This window comes from Mustela erminea, chromosome 3 (genome assembly GCF_009829155.1).
Source record: "Mustela erminea isolate mMusErm1 chromosome 3, mMusErm1.Pri, whole genome shotgun sequence".
In the NCBI taxonomy this organism is placed as follows: domain Eukaryota; kingdom Metazoa; phylum Chordata; class Mammalia; order Carnivora; family Mustelidae; genus Mustela; species Mustela erminea.
The window spans coordinates 108461436-108479983 of NC_045616.1; positions in this window are offsets into that span (position 1 = coordinate 108461436).

Genomic DNA, 18548 nt, shown 5'->3' on the forward strand with positions numbered 1-18548 from the left:
CTTAAGAAGGGTACCTCTTCTATCAATACCCCACTATTTTTTCTTTTTTCCCCTGAGATAATGGGATTAGCTGGAGCGAAGCCATACATCCTGCTACCCTTAAAGAGAGCCCTCACTCTAGCTTGGGTTTGTGGGATGTAACCTCAGTTTTCACCGGGAACTGCTGGAGCTTGACGTGCAAAACAAACCATTGGGGCATGTGGAGTGATTTCATACAGACTTGCTCTCAGAGGAGAAGAGCAAAGAGTCAGAGATAAAAATTAATCGTGACTCTCCATCAATAAGGCACTGTGCTCCCTTCAGGTTAATGCTTGTTCGGGCCCCCAGAAATCCCAGGAAGCCCAGAGACACTGTCCTGCAGGCTCCTGTTGGCAGCACTCCCCATGGGGAAGACAATATAGGAAGAGCAGGTTAAAAATCAAAATGGAACTGAATAAAGAATATGAACATTTTCTGATTTTTTTTTCATTTCCACGACACAGATGAAATTCACTTAGAATATACCCATAATAAAAAGAGAAATGATCAGAGGGATGTAGAATAGAGCCTGCTGAAAACTGATTTTCAGATACTCCATAATGTTCTGCAAGAGAAAACATTGTGTCAAATGTGAATTAAATTTGAACAACAGCCTTTCAAATGCAAATCCTTCGGAAGGAATGTCATTGATATACAACCTCTAAAAACCTTTCAAAAGGAATAAAATGGATAAATGTGATAATTAAGATCTCTATTTATAGGAAAATGATCAGATCACATTTGTTCTGAAATGTTTTTGTACCTGCAACATGGAGGGCAGATATAAAAAGTAAGGATCAGGTTTGAAATTTGCAGGTTGGAGGTGAAAATGGAATGATAGCTTGTCTGACAGAGGAGAGGGTTTTCCTCTAGTATGCTAAGACCCATTATTATGCACCCATAATTGCCAAGGCCCGCACTGACCTCCATTCACTCTTCCTCATGTAGTCTCCACTTCAGCTCCCCCTAAACACCCTCCTCTTCCCAATGCAAGATGTAAGCCACTCGGCTATCAGCAGTGGGATTCTACTGAACAGTATTTATGGGAAGCGGACTGGCCTACTTGAGAATGTAAGAATTACTGTTTTACACCGAGTATTTTTGGAAACAGAGAGCTATATGCGCGAGGTTTATTAGGGAGTGATCTCAGGAGACATATCTGTAAGCAAGGGAGGAAGGCAGGATGAGGCAGAAGGAGATGAATGACAAGTGACTATGACCAAATGCTTAGGTGATCCTAAAACAAAGCAGTGATCTGGAATTAGGCTGGCTCTTCAGAGTTGTCACACATTAGGGTAAATTATGGGGGGAGAAGTGAAAGGCTCTCTACTCCCACATCTGCTGGTCAAACTTGTCCCAGGGAGAGGGTATTCTTGGGTGAAGCCAGATTGAGGTCAAGAGCATTTGCCTGTAATCTCTTGGCAGGGGCATAATCCCAGAAGCTGGGGGTGGGGAGTTGGGTGAGCCTGGTGGTGGGTATTAAGGAGGGCATGTATTGCATGGAGCACTGGGTGTGGTGCATAAACAATGAATTTTGGAGCACTGAAAATTAAACTGAATTAAATTAAATTAAATAATTTAATTAAAAAAAAGAAGCTGGGGGAAGGGTGAGGAGATCCACATGGTGTATTACTCACTACAGCTGTATATATGATGGAATTTGAGGATTCTTTCTTCTACAGATTCCACCTCATCACTGGACAGTATTTTTATTAGGAAATTATTCTCACAAAAGGGACTTTACCTGGGAAGAAAAAATACAAAAAGCTATTCTCTAACATGTGTACCTGACTATTGCTTTGCTGTGTGCTTGCCAGCTACAATGCTAAGAGGATATTTATGGCCAAATAAGGAGAAAAGGCCAGGATATAGATGGTGAGAGAAATCCACGGTTGAGAAAGCCTGGGAAGTTGCAGCAGAGAAAGAATGCACAAAAAATCTAGAAGAGCATCATTTCACAGATGATAAGGAGAGGATGCTAAAGAGAAGAAATTCTGTTAAGATTCGCCCCTGGTCAGTCTTCTACCATCACAGGAGTAGTAATGGCAGTGGAGATGAAAGGATAAAAGGAACAGGCAGCTAGGAAAATTCAGATTCCCTCTTTCCTCACTGACTGATTTTTCCATCATTGCTCTTCCTAAGCTTCTGTGCTGGGAGGAGAAAAGTCAGGAAACATGGGAGATAGAATATGTGTTGGGTGACAGTGTTGCTATACCTAATCTTGAGACTTCTGTGGTTTTTTTTTTTATTTGTTTTCTAGTCTCAATAATCTAATCTGTCTAATCTGTGACTCTGTAAACCCTCTGAGTTTATTTATTTATTTTGTTTCTTGACAAGACTTCTTTGAAATATTATGTATGCCATTTGTGCCTTCATTCATAATCTCACTTTCTTTAGGCAAACAGCAGCTAAAATCTGGGAAAGCTGCCTTGCAGGACACGTAAAGCACACTTTTCCATGTCATTTGCCTGGGCCTGGCTAAATTGCTGATGGTATTTTTCTGGCCAGATTTTTTCGTCAAGTAGCCAAACGTTTTGAGGACCATTTTGCTCTTGCAAGATTTCTTTCAGCTGGTTCTCTGCATTGATAAGGTTCAGAGGGTTTAGAAAACCATCTGAACTCTTGGGATTTTATTTGAACCAAAACCCAAACTTTGAACCCTTTATGGTTTTACACATCACAAGTAAATGTGTCTCCTGCCTTGATATTATTCCCTCTGGTTCCCTCCTGACTCTTTGTCCCTTGAATAAAACTGAACAGTGAGTTGGAGATCAAAACTCGATCCAAGGGTCACCTCCGATTGATGACCTTCTCTCTACAACAACCACTTTAATTAAAGACCACATCTACGAGCAACCACTTTTCCATGGGCCCTTGGATATGTTCTCAAGACAGATTTTTCTGTTAACAGCAGCAGCATCCCCTTGCTCTGAAGAGTAGCAAGTCCCAGTGGATCACAGATCTTAACCCCATGACAGGCCAACCTATTTATGCTGGCTACTAATAATGACTTGTGTTTATAATGGCACTATTCATCCTAGAGGCTCACTCACAGCACTCCACTGACCACATGTGTGCTCTTTATAAAGGCATGTGTCTATACACACCCACACATCACAACTGCACAAAGGTCTTGACTGCTGTGGCTTTAATCAGCCCTTTCTTCCTTTTGCTTAGCTTCAGGGCCTGATCCCTGGGATTAGGGGAACCAGTGCACCCTCCTCTTTATCATGGGGGGGGGGAACCAGATTGAACAATTGGGAGTCAGCTCCCTATTCACTTTGCTGCTTATTAGGGTGTGTGTATATCAGCTGTGATGCTGCAAAGCGAGTTGAGAGAGACATTGTGCAATACATATTTAATAGTGGGAACTCTCCTCCCATTTTATCTCTTCCCCTTCTCTCCTTCCATTTAATGAACCAATTATTCTGACAAGGAGGAGAATGCTCTCTTCCTAGCTTCCTCTCACTTGGAGCCTTTATTCCCTGCTTCTCTAAAGTGCTGCCTAATTTGGCACAAGACCCTATTGTAGGTTATTTTTACATTCACCATGAATTGTGTAAAATTGTTTCAGCACTTTGGAAATTTTTCTTTTAAAGCAGGAGATATTATTTTATCCCCATGTGAGTGACAGATAAGATGTGATGGTAAGAGAATGGCCAAACCTGAATAGATATGCAATTGCCTTCATTTTATTTAACAACATTACAGTTTGTTTTTTGGTAACAGATTAAACACTAAGAAAAACACCTAGACTACGTATTAATGGATTCCCATTTCTGTTTTTGTTGAAATGCTTAAAATGTAGCAAATCTAGTTTTCTCACGGAAGACACTGCAGGTCTTCATTATTCATGATGAAACATGATACAATTTTATTAATTTGCACATTTACTTTATTTACATGCATAAAAATCTACAGAACTTCTACTGATCATGAAATGTTTTGAGGATAAAATTGGAAGCAGACTTCAACAGTGCTACCCATACTGTTTTTCTTAAGCATTTGATCCTCTCTTTTGGATAGATTGTTAATTATTGATCTATTTGGCATGGTGTAATCTGAATTAGATGATGGTTGCTTTTTGTCATATATGCTTTTAAAGTGTTTGGTTTATTCTATAAATAAAATGAACTGAAGGACATGGGATATTTTTAATTAGAGGAACTGTGATCAGTTCAATTTTTAATCTGTAGTAAGTGTCAGGCACTCTGATAGATCATAGTTTCAGTAAAATTTATAAGAAACAACCTTTGGCCTCGAGTTGTTTCTGGACCAGTGGGGACACAGACTTTCTAAATTCTCATATGCCATTAGAAAAATACAGAAGATATACCTACTATTTTTGCAGTTCCAACGTCCCTTTTTTTGATAATAACACATGGGAATAACACATGTGTTATTCACTGGCTCCTCTAATGTCAATCTATGTAGTTAGAGAGGAATTGTTTCTGCCCTCTTCTTCCTAGAGTCAGCATGAGATCCAGTCCTGAGCAGCTGGCATTCCATCCTCCTATCCTCAACAATGGATAAGTTTCCTGGAAATTTTCCTAGAGCTAATGAGAAAGAGCAAGTCATTTCCTCTGAATTTACTAGACTGACAGAGCATAAATCCAAAGTTCTTGGTGCCCACATTTGGAAATTAAGGCACTATGGCAAAAGCAGAGTTAAGAATTAGAGAGAATACTAATGATATTACTTGAACATTTGAATCCAGTCATAACTAAAGCCAGAAATTCTATGAACTTTTTGTTAGGGCTATTAAAGGATGTCTGTGTATATGCTTGATTACCTGCCTGAAAGCATGCATGTGTTCTCTTTGCTGTATTTCGAATTGGTACCCATATCTTGCAAACAAAAACTCTAAGAACATGATCCCGAAGAGGAGGCAGTAAAAGATTGCCAGAAAAGAGTTCATATAAAATGTTTACAACTTACCAAAAGCAATGGTGGAGATGCTGATTTCATTTAAGTCTAGATATCAAGATTGAAAAAACAAATCTAAGAACCACTTCGCCATGAGCCCATATTTAAACTAAAGATAACAGACACTTCCATTGGAAAATGTGTATGCAATGTTCCTGGTCATGTATGCCTGCTTCCTATTTATTGAGTTCTTAGTCACTGAATAATCTTACCCATAAGTAAGAATTCGATGAGCCCAGAACCACTAAATTTCCTTTAGTAGGAAATTGTAGACACAAGAATAACTTTCTTAACTCATCCTATGGCTCCAACAGTTAGCACTGATACCCTATCCAAGAAAGTAAGTAAAACTTTGTTCCAAAAGTAATTGTGTCAATTGACTGTATTTAAATGTCAAGACAATAAATATGTCAAGAGTTAATGCTTCAGGGCAGCATATGGAGTAAGTGATTTTTCATGATCTCTCTATTTCCACGACTCCTTGAGTCTGTAAGGCTACCTTCCTTTCCCCAGGACATTTCTAACTAGTTTTTACCACCGGACAGTTAGGTCTGAACTTGAAGGTACCTGTTATTTCAAAACTGTAGATTTCCTTCCAATTGTGCTGCATGTGTTTCTCTACCTATCAGAAATGTGAAAAAAGAATAATTGGAAGCAAAACAGGCCTTTGAAACAGACCTCTCTTCAACTGCAATTCCTCTTGAACCTCACATGTGCTGTACAATGACCAGTTGGGCAGGTTTTGGTCAGCTTTGGGCTGATGCAGCCACAAGGGGCTTTGCTCTGAGCTCACATGGATATTCTTCCTGTTTCTTGTCCTGGGGCTTCTCTGAATGCAAAGTTTAGGGCCTGTGGGAATCATCTCAGTGGTCATGCTTGTGCAAACAGAAAGTACAGGAAATGTGACAATAGGAGACAAATACAGGTAAACAAATACTTCCCCCTTCTTGTCCCAGGCGGGTAGTTCTGGGAAGCATTTCGTATGGCTATTCAGAAGTTCATGGGGGAGATTAAACTCAGTCTCTATAGCCATGGAACTCTGTGGCCAACTTGACAAGCGTCTTAGTTTTCTTCTTTCCTCCCTCCCTTCTTCCTTTTTCCCTTCCTCCCTTTCTCCCTCCCTCCCTTCCTTTCTTCCTTTCTTCCGTCTTCTGCTGAGATAAAAATATGCAGAAATGAATAAAGAGTACCGTTATTTATTGATATAACTTCCCTTGAGAAAGAAATTGACTTTGGGGATCTTATACAAGATCATAATTTAAAGATTTTATTCATTCATTTATTTATTCATTCATTCATTTAGAGAGAATGGGAGGGGAAGGAGGAGGGGCCAAAGCAGAGGCAGATACAGAACCTCAAGCAGACTCCATGCTCAGCGTGGAGCCTGTCATGGAGCTCAATCCCACGACCCTGAAGATCATGATCTGAGCCTAAATCAAGTTGGATGCTTAACTGACTATGTCACCCAGGCACCCCTAGAAGACTATATTTTACTAGGGGTTCCTTTGTTAGACTGCTCAGGTTTGAATTTCTGCTTTAACTCTTACTAGCTTTGTGACCCTGGACAAGATACTTAACTTTTCTAAGCTACGGGTTTCTCTTTTGACAAATGGTTATAACAAAACTTATTTTGTAGGGTTCTAGAGTGTTCTAAGTAAAAACATTTGGAAAAAACACTGCAACTATGCCTGACACGTGATAGGCGCTAAAAATATGTGATGTATTTGAAGACGGAATAATTTTATTATAAAAAGAGTAATAATAAATTGTACTTCTGAATAATGGAAAAAGAAAGGAAAAATTAGCTGAAAGATGCCAGACAGTTTTACTATGCAATTGAAATGCTGCAATTTAAGAAGGATGGTATTTCCGTAAAGTGAATTTAGAGAATTCAATTCTTTTCTTTAACTCATCTAATATAATCATTATATTGCTAAAATTATATGTTTTATCCTAGATTCCCTGAAAATGTTACATTTTACTTTATTTCCATTGCATATAAACAATCTAAGAAGAGTTGGTTTGGAAAACATTTTACTGAGAGCTACACATTTATCTCCTATTAGACAATATAACTAAACTAGAAAATTTAGTTAATAGAAATTATGTCTAAGCAAACTTAAAAGTGGACAAAGGAAGATATTTAAATCATAGTAGCCAGAACACTGGACTGGAACTTGCAGTAGAAGAGTCAATGGCTATTCAAAAGTCTGCCATTAATAATGTGGTTAGGTCACTTAATTCCTCTAGGGTTCAATTTTCTCTAGATCAAATCTAGTCTAAAATAAATAGGATGAGATTGACCATCTCTGAGGACCTTTGTAATTCTAAAATGTCATAATTCTATATTATTAAGTTCCCTTTTTGCAGGATAGATCAAAGCATAAATAGACTGGTAAACTTTTCTTGCACACAAGAGTGATTATGCAGCAAAATCATTTGTTCTTGATCTTGGTCTTGACACAAATAAAAATTCCATCACAGAAATCATAGAAAATCAGAAGGAGTCCAGTTTACTATGAAGCATGCTGTGTTTCTTTTGAAAAAGACACATGACATTTGGTTTAGATTTTCTAAAACTGTGATAACATCAAAACCTGTAGAAGAACTTCACTAATGAGGCTTTAGGGTTGAGAAAGGAGGAAATAAACCAGACAAAAAAAATTTGTAATTAGCACATCAATTATTTGTATTTAAGTGGATGTTCCTGAAGTGCCTTAAGGAGTTTAAAAATGAATATTTCCATGAATATTTTCTTGCTTCTGGTTTATATGTGTGTGTGTGCGTGTGGTGTGTGTGGTGTGGTGTGACACACACACACCACACACACCACACACACATACACGCACACACAGGTGGGGGAGTAGAGGCAGAGGGAGAGAGAGAATTTTAAGCAGATTCCATACCCAGCACAGAACGCAACATGGGGCTTAATCTCACAACCTTGAAATCAGGACCTGCACTGAAATCAAGAGTTGGACACTGAGGGGCACCTGGGTGGCTCAGTGGGTTAAAGCCTCTGTCTTCGGCTCAGGTCATGATCCCAGGGTCCTGGGATCGAGCCCTGCATCGGGCTCTTTGCTTTGCAGGGAGCCTGCTTCCCTTCCTCCCTCTCGGCCTGCCTCTCTGCCTGTTTGTGATTTCTGTCTGTCAAATAAATAAATAAAATCTTAAAAAATAATAATGATAAAAAAAAAAAAAAAAAGAGTTGATCCCTGAACTGACTGAGTCACCCATGTGCCCCTACTTTTGGTTTATACCTTTAATTCATACCAACACTGAAGAAAAAGATTATTACTTAAAGACAAATGGTTCTTTAATCTTTTTCAATTTTTGTTTATTCTGGTTTTGTGGACATCTAAATAAATGGGTTTGGGCTATAGTGTTAAAATATTGTTCAGCGAGATGTTCATAATTTAATAAAAAGCAAAACTAGGGGAAACATTCTTGTGTTTCGGGAAAATGTACAGAAAGGACTCTTTTTCTCAGAAAATAAAAATCCGTCTTTGCAGTGAAAGAAGAGAGGTAATATAATCTGAGATGGCTTTCCCAATACCAACATAGTTTTTTGCCACCTTAGATGGAAAAATTATTCAACAGATTTATGCTACTTCCTCATTGATATTTGAATCAGTTTTTTTTTCAGATTTTTAATTGTTACCTATGTGATTTCATATGAAGTAACTTTAAAAAGTTGACAAAGTCTTATGGAATAATAATGGCAAATAAACTTGAAGGTTATGAAAGGAACAGATGCCACCTATTGTTTGATAAATTGGACAAATTAAATTCATGATTTAGTGGAAAAAGACCTTCTAAACTTTCAAAAGCACACCCTCAGAAGATGAGTTCTAGTATCATAACAAGGCCAAGAATTAATTGGAAATTACTTACATTTTTTCCTTTGCTTTTTTTAGTTGACATAATTGACATAAGATAGTATATTAATTTCAGGTGTGCAAAATAATGGTTTGTGTATATTTGCATATATTGCAAATATACACAAACATCTACATAACATCTGTCACCACACACAGTTACAGAATTTCTTTCTTCTTGTCATGAGAACTTTTAAGGTCTACTCTCCTAGCCCCTTTCAAATATGCAATACAGAATTAAGTATAGTAGCTATGTTGTACATAATATTCTCATGACTTATTTATAACTAGAAGTTTGTACGTTTTGATTCCCTTCACCCATTTCTTCCACCTCCACTCCCTGACTCTGGTAACCACCAATCTGTTGTCTATATCTATGAGGTTTCTGTTTTTATTTTTCCTTCAGATTATATATATAAATGAAATCATATGGTGTTTGTCTTTCTATGTCTGAATTATCAAATTTTGAAGATTTAGGAGTTATGAGTTCATAATGCCATGGTTGGTTATTTTATGGTATCAGAAAAATTAAAAATAATTATAACATCTCAACACATTTTTAAAATATTGCACAAAGAAAGTATCTATAATATGAAAAGCATGTGTAATATTACCTCTGTCAAGCCCCATAATTGGAACTTTGATCTTGGTATATCATCATACACGGGAAGATTTTTTAAATAAAGCTGTTTCAACTTAATAGCATCTCATAACTCAAAATCAGCATTTCTTTAATAAAATGTAAATAATCACCTCAAAGGCAATGGGTATTTCATGCAGAAACCCAAAATAGAATTTGCATTAAACTGAAAATTGGTCCATGCTTCACCACACAGTAATTTGACCTAAAGATAACATTCTTATTCCCACAGCAACAAGATGTGAGTTTCAGGCAATGAAAACATTTAAGAAGCACAACGTGGAGTATATTTTATAATGTAAAAATGTCTCTCTCAAGTTCTAATGTAACAAAATACAGAAATCCATGGGCTTAGCAGTGTTAATATAGGCTTTCACCACATGAACTATGACAATAGGAATGGTAAACAGAAAAAAATATAGGAAATCAACATGTCTCATTTCACTCAATGCTTCATTTCTTGCTCAGTAAATGGTGGAATTAAGAGAAAAGGGTCTGGGGTGCCTGGGTGGCTGCTTAAGCGTCTTTTTATTTCGGCTTAGGTCGTGACCTCAGGGTCATGAGATAGGAGTCCCACGGAGGGCTCCCCATTCAGCAGGGAGTTTGCTTGAGATTCTTTCCCTCTACCTCTGCCCTTCCCCCACCCCTTTCTCCCAAATAAATAAGTAAAATCTTTAAAAATGAGAGAGAGATCATGGTGCAAAAATAATGAATACTGTTATGCTGGAAATTTAAAAAAAAAATGAGTCAAACATAAAGGAAAAAAAAAAATGAGAGAGAGAGAGAAAAGGGGTTTTGAAATGAATGTCCAAACATGGTGGTCTCATGAGGCCTTCTTCTGCTATTGGCTTATGGACCAGTACTGTATGAGGTGTGTACTTGAGTACTGGAGGAGAATGGACTGACCTTGCTAGTGGTGAGGAGAATATGTAGCCTATTGAACAGACAAGTGGTAGGCATTCCTTTTGGCTTTATTAAGGGAAGTGCAATCTGTAAGGTACAGTGAAACACATAGAAAAGAAATTAAGGAAAGTCCAGTGAAGTGAATCATTTTAAGAGAATCAGCATGCAATATAATTAGCTTTTATTTACCATTCACAGTACTTAAGTCAAGTACTCAACGCTAGTCTCTCTGACTGCATCATGTAAAAAAAGCACAAAACCTGCTGTCCATAAAAATCAAAACATAGCCATATCTTATGAAAATGATAACTTCTTGTCAACCCAGCCTCCCTCTGCTGCCTGGTAATGAGAGAATTTGACACCACCTGACACTTCATACTCATATAAAATTTCAATCATATCATGCAAGAGGTTCACAGATCAATCCCCACCCCCATGAAACCATTAGAGTGAGACAGAAAAGCCATCTTCAGTGGGCTCAGTGGAGCAGAACATAACTAAATGTGATTCGTTTTCTTTTCCCCTGTACTGGAGTTGGTGCCTAATGAAAAAGGTTAAATGATTAGTAGTAACATTGAAGATGGTGGCTCTGACATGACACTGTCACTCAGTACATTTTTCAGACGCATAGATGCAATACCAATAAGCATTATTTTAGAGTTGATCTTGATTAAAAACACCGACCTTCACCTACAAATACTTACACTATGCTACAGCACTATGTCTGGATATAGTCCATTGAAAACAAATTACTTATTCAATATTAAGTTTAGAATGCTTTCTTTGGTGTTGCAAAATTCAATTTATTGATACTTATTTTAGGTGTAGTTTAAAGAAATTTTAGGAAAAGAAAATAACATTGTTTGGCGGTAGGGTATATAATCCTATAATTAAACACAATTTACTTGAAAAAAACAAAACAAAACAAAACAAACCCTTGATTGTCCTGTGACATTATTTGAAAATACTTTGTTGGACATTCCTCTGACAGAAAATTTGCCAGTATTCTCCCAAGACATGATTTCTGGAACCCCTTAAAAGTTTTATTAGTGGTAAACAAATTGTTTTAAAGTAATATTTCAAGGGGTACTTGTGTGGCTCAGTGGGTTAAAGCCTCTGCCTTCGGCTCAGGGCATGATCCCAGAGTCCCGGGATAGAGCCCCACATCGGGCTCTCTGCTCAGCAGGGAACCTGCTTCCCCCTTTCTCTCTCTGCCTTTCTCTCCCTGTCTACTTGTGATCTCTGTCTGTCAAATAAATAAATAAAATCTTTTTTTAAAAAAGTAATTATTTTGAATGGTCACATTGGCTGGAATAGTTTGAATATTCATATATAGTAAGTTTAATTACAAGAGTGTTTCTTACTGGATGATCTATTAACTACAGATGTTGATATTGCTATTGGAAGTACAAACAGGAATGATTTCTGTTTAAATAATTTGAACTGCATTGGTTGTATATTTCATTGGTTGGATAAAAACTGATACCTTTTCTCTAATTCCCAGATGCAGCACCTGTCTCTAAGGAAGCAGGATTTTGTTAATATCCAAAAGTGGGGGTTACTTTGCTTTAATCAGATCCATATAGAGATCCATTGAAACTTACTACAGGTATTTGTTTCTTAATAGGATTGCTCTGTTGCTATAGGAATCCGTGCATTTTTACCCAATTGGAGACTGACTCCTGATTGGTGACTGGGGTCTACTTGGATGTCTTACTGTCTCTGAACATATCATCTGCTTTCTCTACATTTCTGTTCATTCTAAGGTCTCTCAAAGACTTAATTAGAGCTCTAGCATGGCAGAAATGTTATTTGGGTGAGTATAACTGAACTTCTGGTTACCTTTGGTATAAGGTAGTAGTTGTGAAGATTCAAAAGATCAGAATATCCAAGTCTGAATCCTGATTCTGAAAAAGTCCTCATGTGCAAGTCTGTTGCCTTTGTGAAAGAGTTTCTCAAAAGTATAAATGAAGGAGTAGCATTTCTTGGCTCAGGACATGCAAATATTCAACTTGACTAACTGATGTTATTGTACTAACTTCCAAAGTGGTTGTATCAGTAGATGTGTACATCACTGTTGGATGAGAGCACCCACTGCCCCGTATCTTGACAACTCTTGATATTACCTGATATTTTGACCTATGCTTATCTGGAGGGAGCCATGGTTTTAATATAATAAGGTTAATATGGTTGAATGCCTTTTCACATGCTTATGAGCCATCCACATTTTTTGTGTGTGTATCACCACTCATTTCTTTTCCTTATTTTTCCATTTCATTGTTTGCCTGATCTCAATGAATCATTTGAGTTCTTTATATTGGATAATTCACACAAACTTCCAGAAACTTGGTTTCCTTGCATTAAAATGAGGGTAATATTAAGGATTTAACTATTAGTCATGAAGAATACATGAGCTAAAAGATTTTAAAATGTTTAAAATATTGTCTTGCATAAACTGAGAGTATATTATTAGTAAGTAAATATTTGCTATGACTAATTCCTTCTATGAGACATTAGATCAAAAAAGTAATTAGGAGCTAGAATAAAGTTATATGAGAATTCCAGTCTATCAGCCTTTCTTTCCATGTAAAGAAAGTTGCAAGAGAATGTTGCTCCCACTCCAAATAAATAAATAAATAAATAAATAGTACACATAAGCCCAATTTATTAAAGACTGTTAGAAAGCAGGAGTCACAAATTAACTAAATAAAATAAAAATCCAAAAAATGCCAAACTGCTTCTAAGACAAAAGAAAGCCATTTTTGTTTTCCTCCTTGAGAGAGAACCAGAAAGAGGGGAGAGAACTCCACAGATGTGGTAAAAAGCACCTACATTTGTAAAAAGATTTAAAGTCAGAATGTATACTGGTATGCCAATTTACAATCCCAGGAACCCCAGAAACAACTGAAATCTGTACCCACTCTCTTTTTGACAGGCTTTCACCAAATGTTTATGAGAAAAGCTGCATGCAATTCAGGGCAGCTAAAAGAGGCACTTTCTGAGGCAGTGGCACATGTGGATCCCTCATGTGGATGAAAGTAGGGTTGAGAACTTTGAGAAACTGCATAGAATTCAGTCCTTGCACAGAGAAACTAGAAGCTGCTGGCCACTACTGGGAGAGGGGTGGAAGAGATAAGAGTGCCCTTCCACCTCTGAAAGAGGCTCACAGACCCAGCTGAATGGTGAGGGTATGGATTTAGAACTGAGAGGAATCTCAAGGGCACTAAGCCTCATCCATTAAGTATGAAGCAGTGAGGATCCATGGCTGTAGAGTTGGAGGTGGGGCATGAAAACCGAAAGGGATCTTCCTGAGGCAGAGGCACACAGGGCCTATTGATGTGTGAAGAGAAGGCAGGAGGCAAAATTCTGAGAGATGTCTTGCAGGCACCGTGTAATAGGCAAGAGTAATCAACAGGAAGGAGAAGCAGGGTGAAAAAAAAAAAAAAGAAAAAGAAAACACTCTAGACATTCATACCCTGCATCAAATAATTTTAAACTCATGGTGAAATAAATCTAACTAAAGCATCACAAAGTCCAGACTTATTTCAAATACAGATTAGACTGAAACTAGACTGGCAACCCATATACTAATGTTTGGGTGGAATTATTTACTTCAATCTTTATGTAGGTAGACATTCAGTAAAAAATTACGAAATACACAAATTAGAAAGAGAATGTGATCCGTCATCAAGAAAGGAAATGAATTCAACAAGATACAGTCCAGATGTCAGAATTTTTAGAAAGTAGCTTTAAAATGACTATGATGAATATGTTGGAGAAGGTTCACAACATGCAAAAGCAGAGGGAGAGATGAAAACCATAAAAGGACCTAAATGGCAATGCTAGAAATAATGGGAAAAAAGTGATAGAGATAAAATTCCTTTGGTGGGTTTATCAGCAGACAGAGAAAGTACTGGATGAGATTAATAAATGTGAAGACAGATCCATACAAGCAAAAAAATGAAGAATAAAACAGTATACAAGATTTGAAAGATAACTATCAAATAGTCTAATATGTATGCATTTGGTATCATAGATGAAGAAGGGGGAGAAAATAGGACAGTAGGAATATTGGAGAGACAATGGCCATGAATTCCTTCAACATTTATGAAGAAATCACCTCACAAATTTAATAAGGTCAGTAAGCTAAAATAAGATACAAAGAAACCCCAATCAAGGACATCATAGTCAAACTACTGAAAAGCAAAGACAAAGAGAAAATCTTGAAATCAGCCAGAGGCAGAAGACACATAACGTAAAGGAAAAAATGATGAGACTGGCAGCTGACTTTTCATCAGAAACAAAACGACATATTTTAAAAAGTTAAAAAAAAAAAGGAGGAAATTTTATACTGGGCACAAATATGCCTTAAATTGAAGTTAAATAAGACATTTCAGAGTGAAAATATGGACAAATTTTCTTTAATAGATATGCATTACAAGAAATAAAAAAGAAAATTCTTTATCCTGAAGGAATATGCTATCAGACAGAAAATCAATTGTTCAAGATCAAATGACAAACATCTGGGTAACTATGTCAATAAATGTAAAGGAACTTGAGATAGATAATTTTAAATCTTTTTTTTTTAGATCTATTTATTTGAGAGTGAGAGAGAGTAGGGGTAGAGGGACAGGAAGAGAGAAACTTTAGCGTTCTCCTTGCAGAGTTCAGAGCCCAACATGGGGTTTAGCCGTAACTCTGAGACCAGGACCTGAGCCAAAACCAAGAGTCAGACTCTCAACCAACTGTGCCAACCAAAGGCCCCTTAAATCTCTTTTAAAGACTATTGACTGGTTGTTAATAATATGATTTGGTATTTACAACATATTTTAAGGTAAACTACATGAAAGCAAGAGGACAAAAAGCAGGAAGGTAATACCTAAACATATATCATTGTAAGATTATTACTAATTGGTAAAATAGAATTATTTGAAGTCAGACTGATAACTTAAAGAAGTCCATTGTGATACCTAAAGTACCAATAAAAATAATATAAATATCCATGACTAAACAATCAACATAAGAATAAATGGAACAATCTATTCAATAAAATACACAAGAAAGGAGAAAAAGAGGGATAACAAGCAAACAGCAGACAAATCAAATTTGATATGAGACGTGAACCTAAATGTATTATATTAAATATAAATAAACTCAAATTAAAAGGGAGATATTGTCAAACTGAATGAATAAGAAATACTTAACTATAATGAGAAGAAGCACAATCTAACATAAAGATACAGATATGTTGAAACAAAAAGGGAAGGATATTTTATGTTATGCAAAAATTATTTAAAAAGCTCTTGTGGCTATATTAAAAAGCAGACTTCAAGATAGAGAATATTATCAAAAGAAAAAAGAAGCATTTCAAATTAGCAGTTCAATCATCAAAAAAGATATATGATCTTAAATGATAATAATAATCTTAAGTGTGTTTACCTAGTCCCACAGTTCCCACATACATGAAGCAAAAATGCTCAAAATGCTCAAAGAGATCCAATAATTTAGATGAGGACTTAAAGTGGCTAGTCAGGATAAATGGAAGATTTAGACCTAAGTTTACCTGATTCAAAAGCTTGTGTTTTCTTCAATATGCCAATACTATAGCTTGTTTGGTAACTATTGATGATTAGTATAACTATCTGATCCATCTTCCAATTTTCAGAACTTCTTCACAACTTATTAATAGTATACTATGTATAGTTTCGGTAATTTTATAGATCATACTACTAATTTACTCTTTGATTCATCTTACCACAGTAAATGTATAACAAATAGCATCAGATATTATGTGTAGTTCACATGGAGAACGCATCATTAAGTTCTGAAATAAAAGAACCTTACTATAAATAAGGAGACTTAAGTTTTTATGTAATCTTTGACATTTATAAAGAAATCTCTCAGACTAAGTTCTCTGGCTTTCAGTACTTTAGGGTAAGGAATTCAGAAGCCCTGAAATCTGTGTTTGTTTTCATTTGGGAAATCATGTTCTTAAAATATTCAACAAATAAATTCAATACCACCAATGACAATAAAGAGCTAAAAAATATCACAAGAATCAATTAAGCTCATGGTCTTTTTTGGCTCAGAATTATTGTAGAATATAAAAACTGAAATTCAGGGACACCTGGATGGCACAGCAGGTTAAGCCTCTACCTTTGGCGCAGGTCATGATCTCGGGGTCCTGGGATTGAGCCCCTCATCGGGCTCTCTGCTCAGCATGGAGCCTGCTTCCCCCTCTCTCTCTGCCTGCTTCTCTCTGCCTACTTGTGATCTCTGTCAAATAAATAAACAAAATCATAAAAAAAAGAAAAACTAAACTGAGATTCATCAGTCCACGTTGAGTGTCCACCATGTGAAAGTAGTAAACAGCAATAACAATGAGCAAAACCAATAACTAATACATCCATAGGTTAGATCATTTACCAGTCTAACTTTTTGCATATATTAACTAATTTAATCATCATGACTAGCCCAAGGTATAGGTATTATTATCCCCATTTTACAGATGAAAAAAATTGAACCTCAGGAATGTTAAGTAACTTACTCAAATATTCTAAGTGACACAGCTGGAAATCAAACTCAGGCTTTCTGGCTCCAGGCAGAGAATGTGCTCTTAATCAGATGTTGTATAAACACATTTTTTTTTTCTATTCTAAAGAAGCTTTAATAAGAACATAAAAAATAGAAGCAAATATTAAAAGTACATATCAAAATGATTTGGTAAATGTTTCATGATCTTAAAGAAGGAGATCAGTTAGGGCTAAAATTATTCAAAGTGGCACTATAGAGAAGTACTTCAATTTGGCCACTAGCAATGAGTAAGATTTGGATAGGTAGAGGGTCAAAGTTCTAAATAGCTAAAATTTAGACATTCAAAAAATACGTTAGCTTCCATTTATTCCAGTTTAGCTTGGTGGGAGTTCAGATGATTGGATGTCTATGTGTTTCAAGATAGAGAAGTGGATATTATTCTTCTCAGAAAGGGTGGATATTTATAAGGGTGAAATTTCCCGAGCTTTTGTTTGTTTGTTTGTTTTAATGGTGGGTCTTTCTCTCCCTGTTGTGTTTTAATAAATTAATTTGAGGAATAATAATTGAACTAGAATTTCAGGGTAATAAATCTCATATCTCTAATGCCTTTGCATTCAAATGTTAGGGTTCAAAGAAATATATTAAGTTTCTACCATATAAAGGAAAATATTTTCTTCAAGTAACCCCGCAAAAGTGAATTTTTTTTAATTTTTATTTTTTTATTATGAGTTACTCATTTCTTTACTTTACTCTTTGGTGGTAAGTTTGGCTAATGGGTACTAGGTAAGAAAAAACAGGAAGGCTCCCAACCCTCTTTTCCCACAAAAAGTATTTGTTCTCATCCAAGGATCTATAAAACATCTTCACATCATTTTCCTTCGGTGTCAAATGTAAATACTATAGGAGAGGCTTTTACATTTAGTAAGTGAAGTTTAGCAAAAATAGCTTTTCCAGGCCACTTTTCTCTGGACCACAGAGACGTGAAAAATAAGTGTCCTGGGCTTAGTGCCAGGTCTGCTCCTGTGTTGTAAGGATCAAACTAGTTAATAACTGTGAAAGTGCCTTGTACACCCTGAAGGTCTATATCACTGATTGTTAACTTTTGGGGACCATGAATTCCTTTGTAATAGTGACACAAGCCACAGACGGTTTATATGAGAAGAAAGCACACATTAACATATCACCACCACAAGCAGCCACAGAATTTTGCCTATGGGATTTGTGGACTTCTCCACAATAGCTAGGCTTTCCATGGACTCTAAGTTAGAAACCTTAGGCCTATAGTAATAGGAGATTATTATTATTATTTTAAAGATTTATTTATTTATTTGAGAGAGAAAGAAAGAGAGAGAGAGTGCACACAAGTTGGGGGGGGAGGGGCAGAGAGAGAGAATCCCCAGCAAGACTCCATGCAGAGTGTGTAGCCCAACATGGGGCTTGATCTCATGACCCATGAGATCATGACCTGAGTGCTGAAACCCAGCATCATTCATATGTTTAATCCACTGAGCCACCCAGGCACTCCAAGGTAATTATTTTGAATTTTAAGGAGGAATCTTCTGAAAAGGCAGCATAGGATTCAATTACCTACTCAACTTCCTCTTTCTCCTTTTTTGGTTATCTAATTACATACCAATTTTCTTTTCCTT